A 5,726-nucleotide genomic window follows, 5' to 3' on the forward strand; every position below is an offset into this window, starting at 1 on the left:
CACGGCCACCTTCTGCGGCTCCTTGCCATGCTCCGACCCTCCCGCATCGCCAACCTCCTCCCTCGCACCCCGCGTCGGTTGCCCTTGCCAGAGACCGGTCGTCTCCTCGCAGCACGCCATCGCCTCGAGCACCCAGGCCTCCTTCTTGCCCGCGCGCCTGCCGCGCCGGGGCTAGGCCCACCGACTTGGCACTCGTTGGCCGTCACCCATCCGGCCGCCTCATCATAGCCGCACCTTGCCGTCATCGCGCCACCACGCCTTGGAGTCGCCCCGGCACCGTTGCTCGTCCCCGTCCTCCTCCCCAAAGGCTCCATCGAGCCTCGCCGCCCGTTCCCCTGCAACATGGGGTGAGGACCTCCTCCGTCTCCCCCTCTGCTCCCGTCACCAAATCCAACCGCGCCCGTCGTTCGCGCCATGGTCCTGCTGCCATCCCTGATGGCCACCGGCCCCGTGCTACTTCGCCATGGCAACGACCCGCTATCCGCACACGGCCGCTTCCTCCTCCCTGCGCCGCGACTGGACCGGCACCCCGCTCACGCCCCCTGCCATCTCGACCAACCACTGCGCTCGCCGATGCCATGCCTAACCCGCGCGCAGCCTCGCTGGCCCTGCCTGCTGCGACCTTCTGCTGCTTGCTCCGTCGCGGCCTTGCGCAGCCCCGCTGCTCGCCGTCCACAGCTGGCTCGTCGTGGTTGTGCTCCGGCGAGCCACCCGACCGCAGCCCCGCGCCCCAGCCTCAAGCTTCGGCTCAGCCGCGCCGGCGCCGCCCCTATCCTTCTGCCGCGGCTCCCACCAGACGCACGCAGCGCCCATTCGGGTGTGCCCGACGCCTGACCCACTATGGCCCCTAGGGCCAATGATATGTGGGGCCGCCCCCTCTGAAACGTTAAAAAAAGATATAAAAAATAAATACTTAAAAATAAATAATTAATAATTAAAATAAATAAATAATTAATTAAGTTAATTAATCCTAATAACTAATCTAATTAACTAGTTAGTTTAATTAAACAGTAATTAGATTAGTTAAACCCTAATTAGACTAAACAGTCAATGACGAACGGGACCCACATGTCAGGTTGACCAGGTCAACTGCTGACATCATGATGACGTCAGCAAACACTATTCTGGATAATGTTGCATTAAAATAATTAAATAAATCATAAAAATGATTTATTCCTTTTAAAATTAATATAAAATAAACCGTAGCTCGGATGAAAAAACTTTGTACATGAAAGTTGCTCAGAATGATGAGACGAATCCGGATTCGCAGCCCGTTTGTCCGCCACGCATCCCTAGCATAGAAAACACGCAACTTTCCCCCTCCGGTTCATCTGTCCGAAAACGCGAATCACCGGGGATAATTTCCCGGATGTTTCCCCCCTTCACTGGTACCACCTCTTACCACGTTAGGGCACCCCTAGCACCGCTACTTGTCATGTCATGCATCGTCATGCATTTGTTTGCATTATATTTATTGTTTCTTCCCCCTTTTCTCTCACTATACACCGAGACCGATGCCGCTACTAGCCTGCTACCCAGTTCGACTATGGTGTTGACGACCCCTCCTTCTTGTCTGAGCAACCAGGCAAGCCCCCCCCCCTTTGATCACCAGATATCGCCTACTCTTCTCTCTACTTATCGCATTAGAGTAGTGTAGCATGTTACTGCTTTCCATTAATCCTATTCTGATGCATAGCCTGTCATTGTTGCTACAACTGTTGATACCTTACCTGCAATTCTACATGCTTAGTATAGGAGGCTAGTGTCCCATCAGTGGCCCTACACTCTTGTCCGTCTGCCATGCTAATACTACTGGGCCGTGATCACTTCGGGAGGTGATCACGGGCATATACTATATACTTTACACTGTTACATTACCTGTGGTACTGTTCGGAGATGGGGGCTGAAGGGGCGGGTGGTTCCACCCAGGTAGTGGTGGGCCTGGGTTCCCGACGGCCCCCGACTGTTACTTCGTGGCGGAGCGACAAGGCAGGTTGAGACCACCTAGGAGAGAGGTGGGCCTAGCCCTGGTCGGCGTTCACGGACACTTAACACGCTTAACGAGATCTTGGTATTTAATCTGAGTCTGGCTATTGGACTATACGCACTAACCATCTACGCAGGGACAGTTATGGGCACTCGATGTCGTGGTATCAGCCGAAGCCTTCGTGACGTCAGCGACTGAGCGGCGCGCGCCGGGTTGGACCGCGTAACACAACTTCCTTTGTAATGGAGGTTGCTAGGTCTGCTCACCGGCCGCGTACGCAACATGCAGGTGTGTCATGGGCGATGGGCCCAGACCCCTGCACCATAGGATTTAGACCGGCGTGCTGACCTCTCTGTTGTGCCTAGGTAGGGCTGCGACGTGTTGATCTTCCGAGGCCGGGCATGACCCAGAAAAGTGTGTCCGAACAAAGGGGATCAAGCGTGTTGGGAAATGTGGTGCACCCCTGCAGGGAAGTTAATCTATTCGAATAGCCGTGATCTTCGGTAACAGGACGACTTGGAGTTGTACCTTGACCTTATGACAACTAGAACCGGATACTTAATAAAACACACCCTTCCAAGTGCCAGATACAACCCGGTGGTCGCTCTCTAACAGGGCGACGAGGAGAGGATCATCAGTTAGGGTTATGCTATGGGATGCTACTTGGAGGACTTCAATATACTCTCTTCTACATGCTGCAAGACGGAGGCTGCCAGAAGCGTAGCCTTCGATAGGACTAGCTACCCACCTCTTATTCCAGCATTCTGCAGTTCAGTCCACATATGATAGCCTTATTCCATTTGATACCAATGCATACATATGTAGTGTAGCTCCTTACTTGCGAGTACTTTGGATGAGTACTCACGGTTGCTTTGCTCCCTCTTTTCCCCCTTTATATACCCGATTGCTGCGACTAGACGTTGGAGCCCAGGAGCTAGACGTCACCGTCGACGATGACTACTACTACTCGGGAGGTGCCTACTACTATGTGCAGCCCGCTGACGACGACCAAGAGTAGTTTAGGAGGATCCCAGGCAGGAGGCATGCGCCTCTTTCGATCTGTATCCCAGTTTGTGCTAGCCTTCTTAAGGCAAACTTGTTTAACTTATGTCTGTACTCAGATATTGTTGCTTCTGCTGACTCGTCTATGATCGAGCTCTTGTATTCGAGCCTTAGTGGCCCCTGGCTTATAATATGATGCTTGTATGACTTATTTTATTTGTAGAGTTGTGTTGTGATATCTTTCCGTGAGTCCCTGATCTTGATCGTACATATTTGCGTGTATGATTAGTGTATGATTGAATCGGGGGCATCACAAGTTGGTATCAGAGCCGACTGCCTGTAGGAATCCCCCTTCGACACTCCTTGGCCGAAGTCGAGTCTAGTCATTGCAAAACTTTTACTAACATGGCTGTGCGGCTTACGGGCCCATGTCGCCATTGGGTGGTAGTAGGATCTTTTATTCCTCGACCTATACTCTGGGACTCTGACATCTCTTCTATTCGGGTTAAATGAATTTACTAAAACTCTAACATTAGGTTCTCGTAAATACTTTCTCCCGGAGAGCCCCTTCAGTCCAGATGATCGCTGGCTGCACCAGAATATTTTGAAGATACTCTCTGATGTTTCCTCGAGACCCTTGTGCCCTTCGCCGTTGCATTTCCATACCACCGATAAATCCCTATGGAAAGCTACATACATTTGTCGTCCATAACTTCTTTTCTAATTGTTGTTGTTATCACAAGATACCCTGAAATACTCCGGATATTCCAAGAATCCTTTGTGTCTACTGCCTTGCGGCTCCTATTCCTCATGAATACATGTATGGATAATTTCTCGCACTTACCAAGTATCCACTCATCCCAGTTGATTCATGTATTTCACAAAGGTCTTCAAAATACTATTCGATCTTCCGAAAATCCTCAGCAGCTTATTGCTCTTGAAATTCTTTGCTTGCTTGTGTTATGGTTAATCCCATAAGTATAGTAATCTTATTGGCATTCTTAGACACCGTCATTTTGATCCTATTGATTCAACATGAGTGCGAATGCATGCAACCATCAGTTGATCCTTTTAAATTATCTTTCTGGCTCAGACGTCATTTTTGAACACGAGCTTGTTCTTGACCAATCTGTTTACCGTCAATTGTACCCTTAGGTCTACTGAACTTATCCACCCATGATCAGAGCGTCTGCTTCTGATCCTTCTATTGGAAAACATAATTCCTTTGATATCTAAGCATCGAATCATTTAGGTGTTCTATAATCTGATGCCTTGCATCCTTTCTTCAACTGATTGTGTGCCGATGCTCACATCAGCTCCGCTATGGACCGTCAGATCCTTTATTGGATTATTATTCGATAGTGTCCTCCTTATTCAATAACCTTGTGAACCTTTCCTCGGATACATAATGCTTTTGGTAAATTGTATCCGTTGTTTTCTCAACCATGCTCTGTTTTCGAGCTGGTGGTTTTTAAGATTGAAGCTTGTGGTATATGTTTCCACGATACCCTGACGGGTTGAACCTATGCCTTACCCAAACTATATGAAACAAAAGGTTTTATCGGGTCATACTTATCTGGTATTGCACCAGGTAAAAACTTTCAACAACTAATGTCATTTTCAAAATACGAGAGGTGAATGAAAGGTTATACGTTGAACAAGTGGGAGTCGACCTTGAACCCTGTGTTCATGCCCATGGGCCCGATGTATACCTTATCATGGAAGCTTCTCTTAAAATAATTATCCCCTTGTTATAAGTTCATCTTGTATCGGTGGACGTGGTTCCGACCATGTTTCTCCTTGATTCCATTTCTCGTGCAAGTTTGAGCACTTGTCTTCTGCAGAGCATTACCCTAGTCCAACCTCTACTTTGATCTGTCGTCGAGTGTTACCCCCCTGGCATCTCGAGATTATCATGGAACCGCATAACTTCTTATGAGTTCTTCAACAAGTGCTACATTCTCACTGACTCCAAAATTTTCACGGGCTCTGAGTTATTAAACACTCAAAGACACCGATAACTGACTGAAGTCTGCACCGCGATTAAACAAATCGTGGTAACCTTCATGACTTACGAATTTGAACTCGATCATGTCATTCCTAGCTACTTGGCTATATCCTTGTCATGTCGATTTTAACTGTGCTACCTGGTCCTTCTTCCTAGAGCAAAAATTTCGAGGTGATCTAATCTTACGTCGATCTTCCTCATCATAACCATTGTCCTTGAATGACAAGCTTGATTTCAAGTTTGTGTCGTACCTATGGTTTCAATAACTTCTCGCTTCATCATTCCGTGGACTTGATGTCATCGCCGAGCGGTTACATCTTCTTGAAACCTCTCGACAAATGTGTCGTGATCATCATCAACATTTTGACCCCTTCTAGGATATCAATTGAATACATGATGAGAAGTACCATCCTCTCCCCTCAATGGTTTGTGTTATCACCGACCACTTTATTGCCTTCTGTTCAACACAAACTTATTCGTGTTTTGTGTTATACCTTGAGATCCTTGCTATCCAGCATTTGTTCTTCTTTACCTTGGAATGTTACCACCTTCTATGTCAAGAATGTCGTGGTAATTTTACCACCTCTTGAGAATTCTTGATATAGTAATATCTCTCACCTTTTGCGTTCATTTCTTGGTCTCCGTGTTGTTTCTAACCATAATACTGACAAATTGTCTGTGATGTGTAAATTCTAAACTTCTAGCAACCCTATTGCTTTGAAGTTATTG

Source organism: Triticum dicoccoides, chromosome 6A, assembly GCF_002162155.2.
Source record: "Triticum dicoccoides isolate Atlit2015 ecotype Zavitan chromosome 6A, WEW_v2.0, whole genome shotgun sequence".
Classification (NCBI taxonomy): domain Eukaryota; kingdom Viridiplantae; phylum Streptophyta; class Magnoliopsida; order Poales; family Poaceae; genus Triticum; species Triticum dicoccoides.